This window comes from Podarcis gaigeae (assembly GCF_964106915.1).
Source record: "Podarcis gaigeae genome assembly, chromosome: 6".
Taxonomy (NCBI): domain Eukaryota; kingdom Metazoa; phylum Chordata; class Lepidosauria; order Squamata; family Lacertidae; genus Podarcis; species Podarcis gaigeae.
This window is the reverse complement of record NC_139682.1, coordinates 77,292,030-77,310,515: the sequence shown is the minus strand read 5'-3', so window position 1 is coordinate 77,310,515 and position 18,486 is coordinate 77,292,030. Positions and strand designations below refer to the sequence as shown.

Here is an 18,486-nt window from a genome sequence, read left to right as displayed (position 1 = left end):
TAATTTTATAATGAAATGATTTTAGAATATTGTACTATTTTATTGTTGTTAGCCGCCCTGAGCCTGGCTTCGGCTGGGGAGGGTGGGATATAAATAAATTATTATTATTATTATTATTATTATTATTATTATTATTATTATTATTATGCTGTATATGAGATCCCTCAGGCCTTCCCTGTACCACTCCCGGTAACATTTGTAAACTTCCATTCATAGGATTAAGTTAGATTGTTTGTTTAGGTACCATGATAACTGACTACCCCATTTGGAAATGTGTCACTGACATGAGTGCAAAGTGGGGAGTGAGAGAAGGATGGAATGTTGCTGTGTGTCTTATGTGTTGTATGCTGATTGGCTGAGGGTGGAATGTGACACCTGTTTTGTGTGTGTGTGTGTGTGTGTGTGTGTGTGCAATGTGACAGCTGGGTTCTGGAGGGTGATGCTATTTTCCCATGGTAAACTCTGCTCTGTTTGACTCACAATAAAAGTTTATATATAATTCACTGACATAACAAAAAGTCATACAAACCATAGGTGAATGACAACATCTCTTAATAAATGTACAATAGAATGAAGCCATCTACTGATGATGAGGAAGATGATGATAATGAGAAAAATAACAATATTGCCATCTTCGTTGGTGGATTGCATATTTATTAACAAGTGATGTTTTCTTTATACTATTATTTTCATTCTTATAAGTTAGATTCCCTGCCACCCTTCACAACACCACTCCAGGGTGGTTTACAACAATTTAAAAATGCAGTATCAAAAATAAGCAAAACAGGTCTAACCATACAAGAACATATTCGAGGTATCAGAGAAAAAAATACTGCATCTCTGAAACTAAATCTTGATATCAGGATTTCTTGAATGAAGCCAAGCTTCTGTCAATTGACCGCACTGCAAAAGGGAGAATGTGTTTCAAAGCATGACCCAGCCATCATTCAATGGATGAAAAGACAGTACAGTTAAGGTTTAAAGAAAAAGCACTTCTTAGGCCATGAATCTTCCCAGAACTACATTCCATCATCCCGACAAAAAGAAGGATCTGGCTTCCAATTTCAAAACATTCTGCTCTTTGTTATTTAACTTTAAAAAGGTAAAGCAGCCCTGACAGTTAAGTCCAGTTGAGAACGACTCTGGGGTTGCGGCACTCATCTCACTTTACTGGCTGAGGGAGCAGACGTTTGTCCGCAGACAGTTTTTCTGGGTCATGTGGCCAGCATGACTAAGCCGCTTCTGGCGAAACCAGAGCAGCGCACAGAAACGCCGTTTACCTTCCCGCTGGAGCGGTACCTATTTATCTACTTGCACTTTGCTGTGCTTTCGAACTGCTAGGTTGGCAGTAGCTGGGACTGAGCAATGGGAGCTCACTCTATTGTGGGGATTTGAATCACTGACCTTCCGATCAGCAAGCCCTAGGCTCAGTGGTTTAGACCACAGCACCACCCACGCTTTACGTGAACCAAATTGTCATACTTTTTTCTTCTATCACCTTGCCCACAGGGTATTTTACTGTAGCCACCATTACATTTGACTGCTGCTTTTATTCACTACAGTCAATGAGATGTTCTCCCCTGGCTTTAATGTCCTGGTGCAGACATAACATTGCTCAGTTGCTTAACCATCCATGGTTAAGGGATAGGGAGTATCCCATGGGAATGGAGCCTCCCTGGGAACACAAAATGGCCGCTGAAGATGTGGCACAGAAATCGTGCAAGGAATAAATTGTGTGGGCATTTCTCACTCTTTTTCAGTTTTGGAGCTAACTATGGTTACTATAGACAGCATCTTTAAAAGCAGAGACATCACCTTTTAAGATACTAGACAGCATCTTAAAAAGCAGAGATCACCTTGCCAACAAAGGTCCGTATAGTTACTGGTTTTCCCAGTAGTGATGTATGAAAGTGAGAGCTGGACCATAAAGAAGGCTGATCACCAAAGAATTGATGCTTTTGAATTATGGTGCTGGAAGAGACTCTTGAGAGTCCCATGGACTGCAAGAAGATCAAACCTCTCCATTCTTAAGGAAATCAGCTCTGGGTGCTCACTGGAAGGTCAGATCCTGAAGCTGAGGCTCCAATAATTTGGCCACCTCATGAGAAGAGAAGACTGCCTGGAAAAGATCCTGATGTTGGGAAAGATGGAGGGCACAAGGAGAAGGGGACGACAGAGGACGAGATGGTTGGACAGTGTTCTCGAAGCTACGAACATGAGTCTGACCAAACTGTGGGAGGCAGTGGAAGACAGGAGTGCCTGGCGTGCTCTGGTCCATGGGGTCACGAAGTCGGACACGACTAAACGACTAAACAACAACAATGGTTACTATAACACGTGGGCCATTTAACCCCCAAGCAAGGCACAATAGGCAAACCCATTTCAAACCATGGTAGCAGTCTTTCATCTGATCCCAAGGACGCTTGGTGAAAACACAGTGGCACATGTAGTACTAACCCTAGTTTGTTTTCAAACTATTTTGAAATACCTGTGTGACATGATGGGGTGGGGAAACACGTAAGCTCACTGATACCCACAGTCTTATGCATGGTTATCTAAGAAGAAGAAGAAGAAGAAGAAGAAGAAGTTTGGATTTGATATCCCGCTTTATCACTAACTGAAGGAGTCTCAAAGCGGCTAACAATCTCCTTTCCCTTCCTCCCCCACAACAAACACTCTGTGAGGTGAGTGGGGCTGAGAGACTTCAAAGAAGTGGGACTAGCCCAAGGTCACCCAGCGGCTGCATGTGGAGGAGCGGGGAAGCGAACCCTGTTCACCAGATTATGAGTCTACCGCTCTTAACCACTGCACCACACTGGCCTTCTGAAGTGAATGAGAGGCAGGTGGAAGGGATGGTGAGATAATGGCAGAGAGGAAAGGTCGCCACAGGACAGCCACCCTTCCCTACTAAAACAAACAAACATGGAGCGAAGTCAAGAAAGGTGATCTCCAATTAGCACAGAATATTCCTTCTCTCTCTATCTGACCCAACAAAAGGCACAAAACTATGGTTTAAATATGAACGTACAGTGTGTCAGTGTGTGGTGCTGAAAGAGCAGGTGCTTCACTCCTCCCCTGTTTCTTCTGTCACTGCACTGCTAGGGACCAAACCATGGTCTGACACAGCATTAAGTCCAAGCCAAGACTTGTGGATCATTCCCCCCCCAACCAAACCATAGCGATGAGCCAGTGCTCTAAGCTTGTAGTTCATTGGTGACAGAAATAAGCCAGGGGCCAGAGTTAGGACATAATGCAGCAGCAGGAGCAGGGGAGGGGTGAAGCATTCACAAATTAACAGCTAACCCATGGTTAACCATGGTATTTATGGTCTAAAATACACATGACTGTATGAATCACCACGGGAAAATCCACAGGTGTTAAGATGCCCAGTTGGTAGGCTGGGTTGCCTGTAGATGTGGTGGCACAGATGACCTGTTTGCTCTCTCTGACATTAAGTTCTGCACCCCTTGCCCATTCTGGTACCTTAACGTGGCACTGAATTTAAATTAAGGTGCATATCTGACTGTGCTTAGGCCACCTTACTTAAGAGGTCATTAGATGATTAGATGCATAATGCATGAAATGCATAATACATACAATCTAGTTGGGGCTGTATATATTAGACTTTAACTTATCATAAACCGCATTGAAAACTCTTTCAGAATTGAACAATTAATTTAATAACACATGAAGCTCCCTTATACTGAATCAAGAAAGGGATATAAAAGAGGTAGCACCAAAAGACCAGAGGGAACAGAAGAACAGGCAAAACCTCAGAAAGGTGCTGAAAGATATCTCTGTCCGTATCTATAGTCTAAGTGGGAGAAAAGTGCTCAGTACATTTTGGTTGATCAAAACCTGCACCGGAGGCACAAGATTCAGGTTTCTCCTAAGGTTGCAGGACTGTGCTTCCTGCTGTTCTCCAAGCCTCCATCAGGTCTTGGCTGAAGGTGGGGCCCGAATTGCACTATACACTTAAAGCAGCATCAAACAGTTATGGCTTCCCCCAAAGAATCCTGGGAACTATAGCCTGTTAAGGGTGCTGAAAGTTGTTAAGCAGACATAGGCAAACTCAGCCCTCCAGATGTTTTGGGACTACAACTCCCATCACCCCTAGCTAACAGGACCAGTGGTCAGGGATAATGGGAGTTGTAGTCCCTAAACATCCGGAGGTCCGAGTTTGCCTATGCCTGTTGTTGAGAAACCTCTATTCCCCCCCACACACACTGAGCTAAAATTATTACAGTAGTTTAACAATCAATCCCTCTTTCCAGGGAACTCTGATCAGGGGTGTAGCGTGGGGGATGCCAGCGGGCAACCCAGCCAGATGGGCAGGATATTATTATTATTATTATTATTATTATTATTATTATTATTATTATTATACACTTCAATCTCTAATCCTCCTGACCCACAGAATCATGCAGCTCATATGTTCTCATTAGGTAATATTATATTGCATTATTTTCAAGTTTTATACTGGGCCAATATGTTCTAGGTTAACTCTGCCCTAAATATAATTTATTTCAGGTTTGAGAATGAATTTCAGCCAGAGGTCTGAATTCCCTTGTGGCCAGTATCCTAGGGAGAGGGGGGCACATTTCAGTGGTTGGCAGGGCCAGATGCAAAAAAAGTAGATGGAACCAATTGGTGTTGCTCTTACTTTTTTATTCCATCTACTTTTTTTTGCCTCTGGCCCTGCCAGCCACTGACAAAGCAGATGGAACCAATAGGTGTTGCTCTTACCTTTTTATAGTGGTCTACCTTCAGAAATGGATTTTTAACTAAATGAATATTTAATTTTGGCAAAATTAACTGCTATGGTAAGGAATCAGTATAAATCAATTCAAGATTTTGGTCAAGTGGCAGGATTTAAATTGAACAAAACTAAAACTAAGGTTTTAGAGAAAAATTTAAAACCTATTGAAAGGGAGAAGTTTCAGAATGTGACAGGTTTAACTGTGGTTAAGAAAGTGAAATATTTGGGGATTAATATGACAGCTAAAAATCTGAATCTATTTAAAGATAATTATGAAAAATGTTGGACAGAAGTGAAAAAAGATTTAGAAATTTGGTCAAAGTTGAAGCTTTCTTTGTTGGGTCGAATTGCAGCTATAAAGATGAATGTATTGCCGAGAATGTTGTTTTTGTTCCAAACACTGCAAATTATGGATAAGGTGGACTGTTTCAAGAAGTGTCAAAAAGATATTCTTTCTGCTGGTTGAAAGATTGGCTACTTCTTGAGAATACAGACATTTTGGATTTAGAAGGGTTCAACAATACCTTTGGGTGGCATGCATATTTGTGGCATGACAAGGTTAAAGCTCATAAAGCTTTTAAAAATCATATTGTCAGGAAAGCATTGTACAATGTCTGGATCAGGTATAAAGATCTGCTGGAAAATAAAACTCCTAGGTGGTTATCCCCAATGGAGGCAAAGGCTGTGAAAAAACTAAATATGGAGTCTAAATGGCCGAAATATTGGGAAATTGTGGAACAGGAGGGGGATAAATTGAATTTGCAGAGTTATGAGAAATTGAAAGATAAAGTGCGAGATTGGCTTCATTATTATCAAATAATGGAGGTGTTTAAGTCCGATAGGAAAAATGTTTTCAGGTGGAGAAATCGAAATTGGAGACAGAACTGTTAGAACCCAAAACTAAGAACTTGTCAAAAATGTATAACTTGCTGTTGGAATGGAATACACAGGATGAAACAGTTAAATCAGCTATGATCAAGTGGGCACAAGATATTGGTCATAACATTATGTTTGAAGACTGGGAACGGTTATGGACCACCGGTATAAAATTTACGGCATGTAATGCCTTAAAAGAAAATATTATGAAAATGATTTATAGGTGGTACATGACCCCAGTCAAGCTTGCAAAAATATACCACTTGTCTGACAATAAATGTTGGAAATGTAAAGAGACTGAAGGTACTTTTTTTCACCTTTGGTGGACATGCCCAAGGATTAAGGCTTTCTGGGAGAAGATTTATAATGAAATGAAAAAGGTATTTAAATATACCTTCTTAAAGAAACCAGAGGCCTTTCTCCTGGGCATGGTCGGCCAATTGGTGTTAAAGAAGGACAGGACTTTTTTTATGTATGCTACAACAGCAGCAAGAACACTTATCGCAAAGAATTGGAAGACAGAAGAACTACCCACCGTGGAAGAATGGCAGATGAAAGTTATAGACTATATGGGACTGGCAGAGATGACCGGCAGAATCCGAGACCAGGGGAAAGAGAAAGTGGAAGAAGATTGGAAGAAAGTTAAAGATTATCTTAAGAAACATTGTAAAATTACTGAATGTTAAGATGATGCTGATTCTGAAATTAAGGGGTTGCTAGCTGTAATTATTATGTAATATGAAAAGAAATTTTAAGAAATTTAATTAAAATTAAGGGAAGGATTTGTTGAAGATAAATTAATTAGAGAATGGAATGCAGTAAGGAGAGGTATGAGGAGGTCGGGAAAGTTATTTTCACGAATATAAGGGAATGAAGTTATACATGTGATTTTTGTTTGTTGTTTCGATTTTTTCTTTTTTTATATGTATTTTTGATTTTACTTTTTGTGTCTTTTTTGTGTGATTTTTGTGTTTTATAAAACTTGTGAAAATGCTAATAAATATCTTATAAAAAAAAGGAATCAGTATAAATCAAAAATTTAAAAAGGAGTGGAAATGTTTTGATGAATATATGGCAAAATATTGCTCAAAAAACGATACGCTGATATGCCTAGATTAAAATGTGAAGTACTGGATGGAAGAAAATTAGTAAGGAAAGCTAATAAGAACATATAGATGATTTGAGAAGATTGTGGAATGCAAAGATTATTGTAAATTGTATAATGTCGAGGAAATCGAGTGGGGGCGGAGGGAAGTGGGAGAGAGGAGAAAAGAATAATATGATGGATTGAGAAAATATAAATGTAAACGTATGCAGGGATGGGGAAGAAATGGTGTTGGCTTTGGTACATCTGTATTGTCATGTAATATGTGAAAACCAACCAACCAACCAACCAACCAACCAACCAACAAACAAATAAATAAAGAAAGAAAGAAAGAAAGAAAGTGGTCTACCTTCCACCCATGTGAAATTCAGAGGTTCCTGCGTGCGCACACACACATAGCTCTGTATATTCCATCTAGGAAAGCATTATCTCAAAGACATGTTCCAGCCAGATGAAAGCAGCTAAGAAGGGTGGAGACAGGATGAATAAGGGGTGTAGTCTGGAGAGGGGGCTTCACCTAGTGAAAGTCTCAAGCACCAAATACAGAGGTTTGTGGTTGTGGGGCTCACTGGTCCCCCATGCTAGAGTGTCCTGGATTCATTTCTTTATAGATGTTTTGTGATGCCTTTGGATGTTTCAGCGAAGAACTGCCTCCATCGATTAACGCTTCTGTAATGTTCCGAGGGGATCTAGCTTTTATTGGGAAACCACAACACAGAAGAAAACCTAATGGCTTCTTTTAGTGATGCCCATTTCTACTGGTCCTGAAGGACGAACTTAAGTGATGGGAGGAAGACATTTTGGCGGGGGTATATGCTAAAGAATATGATTACTTAATTAGCGGCATCTATTAACTCCCTGCTATATGTAAGCTGATGTGGAGCTTAACAGCGGTGTTATTAATCATGTCTTAATGTAAAAGCGTAACGTACATGCTGCTTTGTAATGTTCTTTCCAAATAGTCCCTGTGGGAATCACAACTTTATTTCATTAAAATGCCTCCCTGCTGTTAATTGATCTTAGGAAAATGTGAACAAATTAACTATGCTTTGAGAGGCTCGGGTGTAAATTTTCTAAGCTCGCGCACTTTGGTGCTGCGGATTAAGAATGCTATGGATCACTCTTCCCCACTGCGATGAACAGCGGGCAGTGCTCTGGCGTTGCTGACCTGGTTTAATTGATAACACTTGGGTAATACGTTTTGCGTGCCAAAGGTTAAAGAAAGGGAAAAGATTGTTTGCAAACCGTAGTGTTTTTCATGCCAGCTGGGACACAGTAGGAATTTGGGTCACGGGCAATTAATTGCAAGTTTTAATGACTCCTCTTGTGTGAAACAAATGCTATTCTTTAGCAGGGATGATTGATGAATATTAAGCTCAGTTGATTTTGGAAAGATTAAAGTGCTCAGTATTTTGTTTAAAAGTGCACAAAAGACCCAGGGTAGTAATATATATAATTTTCTCTCTATATTAACAGATATTATGGGGGGAGGGAACCATATATTTTCTCCCCTTCATGTGGTTTTCTGTGAGTAAGTACATTAAAGAAAGCATCATCAATAAAAGGAGGAAAAAAGATTTGGTCGCATTAAGTAGTTATCGCTATCCTCAGCGAAGTGCATTTGCGTAGTCTGAGAGTACACTTTTTAAACACCTTTTAAGAAACCTCTAACTAGTATAATTATTGGTCAGTTGACACAAAGCAATAAAGTTCACCAATGTAACAAAATAGTATCTAAATTTAAACCCATGACCCTGATTCAGCTATGCTGAGCCTGTTCCTTAGATACCGTAAATGAAAAACGCCATGTGTGGGTCATGCTCAGCCCTGTCTGGCTGTTGGGGCTATGCATATAGAAACCCAGTTATAAAATTAATCATAGCTTCAACCAGCTTTCAGAGGAGAGAATGGGGAAGCAGCACTAATCATTCCTCCCAATTCTTTCCGCCTCCAAGAAGTAGACATGCTATTTGCGTGGGGGGCCAGGGGGCAATGGCCTTGAGCACAAAATTCTGAGGTTGTGCAACCAGGCACCCCCATGCAGGAGCCAGCTTCCATGGCGATGCCTGCCCCACCCTGGCAAAGGTGGCAGAACAGCCCAGGCCCACAGTGAACAAGCGTATACAGAGGTAAGTGGGCAAGGAGCAACCCCAGCACAGCATGGAACAGTGTTCCTCTTTGTGGGCATGGCGGGGATTTGCCCACCAAGGGCTGTGTCAGCTGGCCAGGCTCCCCCCTGCACAGGCAGGCAGGCAGCTGGTGCAGCATGGCCTCACTTGGCTCTTGTGGTGGTGGGGTGCTCCAGTCATGTCAGCAGCCTGCCTGCCCCGGGCACCAGCAACCCATGCTACACTACTGAACATACCCCCCAAATATCCTCAGGTGAAAATAGGGACATTTCTCATCCCCCCCAACTAACCCTCCTTGACTCCCCATTTTTTGCTTCCCCCCTCCACAGAGCATCTCCTATGGAAAGAAGGGTAAGTGCCACGACCACTTCACCAATGGGACACGGCCTGAGAAAACCTCTTAATCCCAAACTTCTTCTATTTTATTCTTTGGTAGAAATACAAAAAAGAAAAACACACACCAAGAAATAAATTGTAGAAAAGGGCAAGATTAGACACAGATGAACAAAGTATTATTTTTTCCCCCATAACCAAGACCCCTTGCACTCTGCTACCCCTTTCCTCCTGCCCCTCAGAGCCAGCGTATCACATAGGGCTGGGTCTTGGTGGCAGGAACCTCTCTTCCTCCTTACCCACTCTCCAGCAGCGGCAGCCATGGAGAGGCAATGGGATGCTTCTTAGCAGTCACATCTGCAGCTCAGAACAAGCACCTCCTCCTCCTCGAGGTTAGTAGTGGCAGCCCTGGCAGGGGAAATAGGGACATTTCAGGATCAAATCAGAAGCTGGGATAGCTTTCATAATTCCAGGACTGTTCCTGGAAAGTCGGGACACTTGGAGAGTATGCAAGTATCTTACTGAGGTTATAAGCATGCAGCTCTTTCTGTTCTTTGCCCTGGAATGGGCATTCCAGTTCTTACCATATGGATGCTAATATAAATCCCAAAAGTGAACAGAGACCATTTCATATAGATTAGATAATGTATCTTTCATACTTCTCTAAATCTAATTAAATTTGTCAATTTCTTTTGTACATAACTGATTCATTTTTATTATTTTTAATTTTTTTGGATTCAAATATGACTCCTGTCCAGACTTCCCCATTTACTAGTCATTTCAATCCTGGCAATCTTATGGTAATAAAACCTGCTACAAGCCCGTGCTTTTCTCCTTTAAGCAATCCCTCATTCCAGTTAAGCAATGCTCAGTTGGTAGAGCGTGAGACTCTTAATCTCAAAGTCATGAGTTCAAGCCCCACGTTGGGCAAAAAGATTTTTGCATGGCAGGGGGTTAGACCAGATGACCCTCACAGTACCTTCAACTCTCCAGTTCTGTGATTCTATGAATGATAGCTCTGGATTTAACAGCATATCATATGACCCAAGGTTAGATTAAACTACGGTGGTTCCTTCCAGAAGATCACAACCTTTACACGTAAGAAATACTTACATATGGGTGTATTAATCACAGAGCTGAAAGAAAAACCTGGGAAAGAAATGCACACACATTCAAATTCACAAACATTCAGCCACAGCATCTCTTTCTCTGAAATAGTCAATTGGAACTGAGTCTTGGCCTTGGTCCAGTGAAACCCAAATCCAACTGTGTGGCTCTAGGCATGTCAGATCAGAATATGATCCCTCCTCCCAATTGTGGCCTCCACCTTTCTAAATTAATTACTTATTACACATCTGTATCTAATCCATCACAAGACACCCCTAAAGACCACAGGGTTGAGTATATCAGCTTATTTAGATTTTTCTTTTTGAGAAGCTGACTGTGCTGTGCAGGTGGCAGGCAAACATTTGCATGGGATGTGCAGGTTGGAAGTGGTACCCTGCTTTCAGTTTAACAGCTAGACCGCTAGATGAAGCAGAGCTGGACAGCCTGTGGCTCTAGGGCCTTCAGCAACCGTCAGCCTAATTTTCTGTAGCCTGCAGCTTAATTTCAAAAGCCTTCTACACGTGATCAGTTCAGACTTGAGGCCAGAGCAGCCTGTGCCTCCTATGGCAAGCTACTGGAAAGGGAAAGAGAGAGAAAGAGAAAGGTGGAGCTGATGGGAACCGTAATCTAACATCATCTGAAAGGCCCTCTATGATTGCTTTACCTGGAATGAAAGCATACTCAAAAGGGTCTTCCATTTTCTGAGAGGCCTCTCAGGTCTGTTCTCACTTCCTGTGCACTCTCAAAACTGCAGTCTGAAGCTCCACACCAGACTCACAGTTCTGACTTTATCTTTCAATGCTCTACAGAATTTTAAAGTCTGCTTTCCTTTCTGTCCATTGCCGACAAGCATACTGCTGCAGGAGTTTCAGTGAAAAAAACAACAATCAATTATGAAGGCCATGGATAAAAGGGTTTTGCATGGTGACAGAACAAACAGATTGGAATAGTTTGCTTTAGACGGAGGGAGGAGAGGAGGAGGAGATGTGATCAAAGTGCACACAAAGCAGCAAATGACATTAAGAAGGTGGATCGGGAACTTTTGATATCGGGGAAAAGCCAACATTAAATAATGTCAAAAGTGTCAGATTCAAAACAGATGAAAGGACATTTTGATTTGAGCCTGTTGTGGCAGTCATCGCCATTGGCCATCCTTTCTGTTTCCCTGACTTCACAGAGCAGAGGGTAAGTCGCGTATTGTTATATGTGTTGTACCTTTTTCAAAAGGTGTTTCAATGGGAACATCACGAAGGCTGATCGTGTTTTGCTGTGGATCTGTCTGTGTCAGTTATGACTACCAATGAACTCATGGGATTTCTTCAGTAAACATGCCACGTGTTTTCACCCTGGTGATATTAACCAACCAATCAAAATTGGGGTAATAAAACCAACCAATACTTCCTCACCTTTACTCTTCTGAAGCCCGGCCTGGTCAGCTGTGTTGTGAGCTTTGCAGAGGGATGAAGAAATCATGCTCTGAGACTTGTTGAATCTGTGACCACTTTAGACTGGGATATGTGTGCTAGAGAATGGAGAACAGAGAATTATGTGGAGCGGTTCATGGGTCTGTTAAAAGAGAAGTATCAAATGCAGCATGAAATAACTCATTCCATCAGCTTGTACAATGGAGCCGGCCCCTCCTGTCCCTGTGTATTCCCCTCTTCAAATCTGCTCTAGAGGACTGGAGCAGGATGGGGGGAATGGACCCAGAACAGATTATGTGGGTGTGCATAGGGAGGAGAAGGGTAAAAAGTGGGTGGATGATGCCCTAACAATCCAGTCTTCACAGACAGTGGCCTTATGAGGATAGTCACTGCAGTCATTCAAGTGGCTAAATTGGCATAGGGTTAAAGCTGCACACCTTCTGACTATTCATGTACGCGACGACAGCAACGAGGATACTACTGGCCCAGAGATGGAAAGAAGACAAGGTTCCAACCAGAGACGAATGGCTAATGAAGATGATGGACTATGCCGAAATGGTGAAATCGACTGCAAAAATCGGAGACCAGGAAGAGAAGAATTTTAAGCAGGAATGGGGGAAATTTATAATGTATTTAAGAGAACACTGTAAACAACTAATAACTTTGGCAGGATTTGAGTCATGCTTGTAATGTATGAAAAACCATGGGAAAATGGATTACTTTTTCTTTCTTTTTTTACAGATTAGCGAAAATAAGATAAGCTGCTGGGGGAAAAGATTGATAATGGTAACTATGGAAGGGCAGAGGGAGGTCAAAGGATTCAGAGAATCCTAAATGAAGAAGTGAATGGTGTGTTTGAATTTAAATTTGTTATGTAAAATTTACACACACACACACACACACACACACACACACATATATATATATATATATATATAAGCTGCACACCTTCCCCCAAAACCTTTCGAAAGCCCTTATTCTTAACTATTCTGGTTCCTGGCACTCAAAGCCCATTCCTGCAAACTGTTCATACCCTTCAACATATGCAAGGCTGGGAGAGAGAAATGATGGCTGCAACAGAACCCCCAGTTTGGCATTGGTTGGATCTCTATGCAAGTGCATGGCTTTCAGTCTTTATGGTCCTCAACCATAAGATCTGCTGTTTCAAAATGGAGGAAGATAAGAATGAGACCATATCTGGGGAGCAGGACAAGGACAAGTAGAGAAGTTGACACCGGGCTGCTTCAACATCCAATGAATATCCAAAGTTTCTCCCAAGATAGTGAGAAGAGGCCAAGAGAAGAAAAACCAACAACAAAAGTAAGTGTGCATAGATTTGCAGATAAATAAAGCCATTGGAATTTTTGGCTGGCTCATGCCTACAAGCAGTAGAAGACTCATGGCAAAGCTGGGAGCAGTGTCTGTATAGAACACCCACCACAGCAATTTCAGAGAAAACACAATAATTAATGTATAATGTCAATGTTACAAGTTTCTTGGGGGGAAATGATGGAAAGCAAAATTAATCTGCTTTCCATGGGTGGTGGGGGGGAATAAACAGAAAGGAGGCAAGTTAGCTCTGTTAGTTTATATTTTCTTCTTTTTTTATCAAACTGCACAAAGTTTGAGGGATTTCTCTCTCTCTTAAAATTAAGTTTGCCATTCTGGGCATCTTCCTATCTGTGGCACATGCTGTTCCTTCTACGGAGAAGCTGGCTCTTTGACTAAAAGAAGGAAGAAGGAAGCCAGGCGGGCTAGCCAAGAGCTTGCAAAGAGCTCTGGCACCTCCAGGCTTTCCACAGCACCGTTAATGTCTTGCTTTCCGCCCAAAAGTGCACTGTAGAGGAAATAAATGTGTAATTATATTTCCAAGACAATCCACTTGTAGGTGAATTTATTGGGTGCAATATAAATCAAAGTGAGCGTCTTTAACAAGCGTTTTCGTTACCGACTTGTGGCTAAAAGAGATAAACAAATATGCTAATGGCCCTTCTGACGTGCATTTTGATCAAATGTTTCTGGAAGCAAAGCATGCGCTCCTCGGATATTGAGCGATCGGCTCCCGTCCTCCATGTGTGGCTGCTGCATTGAAAGGGGTTCAGGAGAAGGTCACGAGACATTCCTGGTGGAGGAAAATGAGGGGGTTTGCCATCTTTTGCTATCCCCTGCAGCAAAACTACTCTGGAAGGTTGTGGGACCATCCAGAAGGGAGGGGCTATAGGGAAAAGGAGGAACTGATTAAAATCACCCCTCCTTCCCTATGACAGGGGCCTCTGCAGGATTTCAGTTCCTTCTCTGAATGAAAGGAACACTGGATCCATCCCATTATCTGTAATAATAATAATAATAATAATAATAATAATAATTTTTTATTTATACCGCGCCCTCCCCAGCCAAGGCCGGGCTCAGAGCGGCTTACAAGCAATAATAAAAACAAGATGAATAATTACAACTTAAAAACAAAAATAAAATACAACATTAAAATAATGGAACATTAAAATATTAAAATGTAGCCTCATCGCAGGAGGAGAAGGAAAAGAAAAAAGAAAGAGAGGGAGGGAGGGAATCAAATTGGCTCCAAGCCAAAGGCCAGGCGGAACAACTCTGTCTTACAGGCCCTGCGGAAAGAAATCAGATCCTACAGGGCCCTGGTCTCATGAGACAGAGCGTTCCACCAGGCCGGAGCCAGAGTTGAAAAGGCCCTGGCTCTGGCTGAAGCCAATCTAACTTCCTTATCTGTAGGAAGGTATTGTTAGCTATTTGTGAGGAACCTTGTTAGGGACACGTCCAGCAGAGAGGAATCTCCAGAGGAAGAGGAATTGGCTGCACCTGAGTCTCCATCTCCAGAGGAGGAGAAATTGGCTGCTGTCAGGTGTGCGTGCAGGAGCCAGGCCCTGTGACCAATAGGACTTTGCAGGACTTTGCAGGAGCTAACTCTTAGGGGCTGAGAGGACTTCAGCCCCCCAATAAAATATCTGAGGGGCCTGGGCTCCCCAAAGTTGGTGGGCATTGCTATTTAAATGGTGTGTGTGCACTGTGTCATGTGATCAGTTATGTGTGGTGGGGCTTACCTGGCCCTACAGAGGGGATGTGGATGGCGCTGAGCTTCTTGGGATTGCCAATCGGAAGGTCGGTGATTCGAATCCATGTGATGGGGTGAGCTCCTGTTGCTCTGTCCCAACTCCTGCCAACCGAGCAGTTCGAAAGCACACCAGTGCAAGTAGATAATTAGGCACCGCTGTGGTGGGAAGGTAAACAGCATTTCCGTGTGCTCTGGTTTCCGTTACAGTGTTCCGTTGTGCCAGAAGCCGTTTAGTCATGCTGGCCACATGAGTCATGCTGGCCACATGACCTGGAAAGCTGTCTGTGGACAAACGCTGGCTCCCTTGGCCTGAAAGCGAGATGAGCACCACAACCCCATAGTCACCTTTGACTGGACATAACCGTCCAGGCGCCCTTTACCTTTTTTTTTAACCTGGGCCTCCCCAATATTTTATTCCTGTTGGCACCCCTGCAACCAACTCCTAAGTGCCAATTGCCAACTGCCCCCTCTTTTCCCTAATGCCATCTATTCTACAGATACTAACAGGTACATGTAGTACTGTTCCTTACGTTTGCCCTCCCAGCATTCTACCTGGTTTCTTAGAGTATTTTTTATTCAGAAAATTTCTCAAAGTTCCTTCCTGCTCCCTCGAGATGTTTGTGCATATTGTATATGTAAGACAACCTACACTGGGGCTCCAATTCATCATTCGTGGCATTCATGTGATGTAGGTATAATTGGTTTAATTAAGGCTAATGATCATCTACCATTGCTGAATAGGTACCCCAGATGGTATATGCCATATGGCATGCCCACACTGAGAGGTGCCTTCAGAAAAACACTAGAGCAGGGACGGAATGGGTTGCCAGGGTGGGGGGAGGTGGCCAAACAAGCCAGAAAACAATTGTGGATTAAACTGGAAAATCCTCGATTCAGAGCAATTGTTGATTATCATAAAACTGGGACGCATGTTGGAAAATAAGAGAGAAGCAACATTTGCTTTGTTTGTTGCATTGCCATTAGTCTCCTATTTTTCGGCTTTCCCTGAAGAGGTTGACAGGGCATTTGGAGCCCCATTCAGCAAGCAAAGCACTTTGCACAACATTAATTAGGATAATTTGACAGTATCCCAGGACCAAAATCTCCTGTAACTGGGTAGCAAAAAAAATTGACAAAAAATATTTATTTTTAATCTACCCAGGTATAACAGAGGATCACATCAGCCTTTGCAGAATTGGAAGGATTTGAAGGAGGTGTAAGTTAGCTGAAATGTTTAAGTCCTCCACGTTGAAACCATCTAGAGTTTGCTATTGATGAGAGACTCTGAGTTTTACAACAGTGTTGGGAGGTAGGCAGGGTTGGGAGAGAATGGGCTAAGTATTCAGGGATAGGACACAAATGAGTGCTGAATGCCCCCCCCCCAATGTATTTAAGGCACCAGAGGATCCTGGGTTCAAACCTACAGACCTTACACCAATAGCAGTGTAGCAGAACTAAGCTGAAATTATTTGCCTTTTTTATTTTTTAGAATCTATTTCCCGACACTGCAAAGTAAGAGAGAGAGGGAGGGAGGGAGAAGGGGGAGGGTCAATTAGGGCCAAAATTCAAGAAGGAAAAGGATGCAGTCACTGGAGATACAACAACCAGGAGAAACACTGTTATTAAATAGGGTTAAAAAGAAATAAAGAAAAGATGAGTATTTGTGCAATTTAAGTGTTACAGTGAAGCATTTCTGTCTCATTAAATATCTATTTTTGATTTGAAAGAACAAATTGAGACACAGAGTATTAGTTTCCTTGAACAAGATGTTTATATATTTGTTAAATTTATAACCTGCCCTTCCCCATATTTAAAACATTTATAAACATTAAGAAGCTCTAACAACAGTTACATACTCTCAGAGTTGATGGTTTCAAGGCTCCCAGGAGCAATCTTTTTCAGCCATTGAAAGCATTGGTGAAAAGAGATGTTTTTAACTTCCTCCTGGCAAGGCATTCCGCAAATGAGGAACCACAACTGAGAAGGCCCTGTCACAGCTCAGCACCAACCAGGGTACTCAGTGGTGGCAATGTAAACTACTATCTCAGGTCAAATTCATACTGTGCATGTTTTATTTGAGCCAAAATTTAGTAACGCTGCACAGCATTAACTATATATAAGCTCTTTCATCCCCAGATTTCAATGCATGTGAATGCTTTATTAGTTTTCTCTCACTTTTATTTGCAGGAATACACAAATTATTCAACATTGCTTGAATTGCAGCTGCCTGATAATTTATGAGCGTTTGGGTCAGAAACATCAATTTCTTCATTTTAGGAATGCTTAGGAAGAATTCTCTTGTCCAGGAGAGTGACTTGATCAATATTAATTGGCTCCGTGAACTGGTTTCTAGAAAGGAAATTCAACGTCCCAGCAGGATTATGGCATTAATTTTCCCTGTGAAAACACACATTGGGTAATATTACTCTAATAAATTCCACACACACACTGTCAGACGTAGCGTGGTCCAAAGAAAAGCTCTAGCACTGTTTTTTATGTCACTAATATTGTAGCGGACCAGGTTCCAATGAGCGGAGGTCAATACAGCATCTGTCTTTTTTTTATCTTTCATACCTACTCATGCATACTGTGGAGCTATTTCAGGAATCTCTGGGGTATAGCATAAGCTGGGATTTAATGGCTTGGAACCTACCATTTCAAGAGATATTTTGACAAGCTGCTAGCCTGTAGCACCTTATTCATCTCCCTCCCCCTCCGTCCTTCACAGAGGGGAACTAAATTGGCAGCAGATTTTACATGCCAACTTAACATCTCTCCTTTGTAGAGATCCTCCAATTGAAAACTGGTGATGTGCATAATTGAGCAACTGTAGACTTTGCAAGAGCCATTCTCCCCTTTTATTGTATTACAGACACCTGCAGCGCTTCCTAATATGAGCTTACAGAACTACAAACAGACATGGAGAGACAGTGGAGAGGCAAGAAGGGACTTTGCTTCCTATAGGTAGCCAGATCTTCACTGTAGTGGTTAGAGTAGCCTTTCTCAACCTGTAGGTCCCCAGATGTTGTTGAACTACAAGTCCCATCACCCCTAGCTAACAAGGCCAGAGCTCAGGGATGATGGGAGTTGTAGTCCAACAACATCTGGGGACCCACAGGTTGAGAACCACTGGGTTAGAATTTTGGACTAGATCCTGGGAGACCAGGGTTCAAATCCCCACTCAGCCATGAAGCTTACCTGAGGCCAGTCACAGTCTCTCAGGATTGTTGTGGGGTTAAGTTATGAGGGGGGAAACTATTTATGCCACCTTGAGCTCCTTAGAGAAAGAAGTGAGATATAAATGCAGCAAAGAAATAAAAGGGGGGGGGAATCAAACTCCTATTTCCAACTAGAACTAACATTGCAGAAACAAAGCAGGAAAAACAGATTTCCTAAGAAAACCGAACTTGGCATATCCAGATTTAATGGTAACCATTCAGCTACATGCAAGGGTTGGAAGCACATATTTTCACAAGAATTCCTACTGTATATAATTCTTTTTTTGTGTGTGTGTCTCCTTGTTTACATCCAGCTTCCTGGAGTTTGAAGGTGGTGCATGGGAGGTGTTTTTGCTCTCGGAAAAATAGTTTATTTAATGTAAGAATAGTGGTTGCATACTGTACACAAACTATGTGTGATTTCAAAACATATTCTCATGTTCTACTTCCTTG

At 42.0% G+C, this 18,486-nt stretch overlaps 2 long non-coding RNA genes across 6 annotated transcripts in view; one reads left to right on the top strand and one right to left on the bottom strand.

Annotated features, from left to right (window-relative positions):
• Positions 1-15,021, bottom strand: part of LOC310846678 — an 82,137-nt gene extending 67,116 nt beyond the window's left edge. Inside the window, exons 1-2 of one of the 2 annotated variants that reach the window (XR_014565454.1) lie at positions 14,805-15,021; positions 11,716-11,831 (exon numbers count right to left, since the gene is read on the bottom strand). This is a non-coding gene — a long non-coding RNA (uncharacterized lncRNA). Of the gene's footprint in view, positions 1-10,973; positions 11,018-11,715; positions 11,832-14,804 lie in introns of those variants that run through there. The other variant, XR_014565455.1, reaches the window with a different exon arrangement.
• A 229-nt stretch (positions 15,022-15,250) lies between these two features.
• LOC310846684 overlaps positions 15,251-18,486 on the top strand; it is a 155,984-nt gene continuing 152,748 nt past the window's right edge. For 3 of the 4 annotated variants that reach the window (XR_014565466.1, XR_014565467.1, XR_014565469.1), the window contains exons 1-2: positions 15,251-15,322; positions 15,978-16,031. This is a non-coding gene — a long non-coding RNA (uncharacterized lncRNA). The other variant, XR_014565468.1, reaches the window with a different exon arrangement.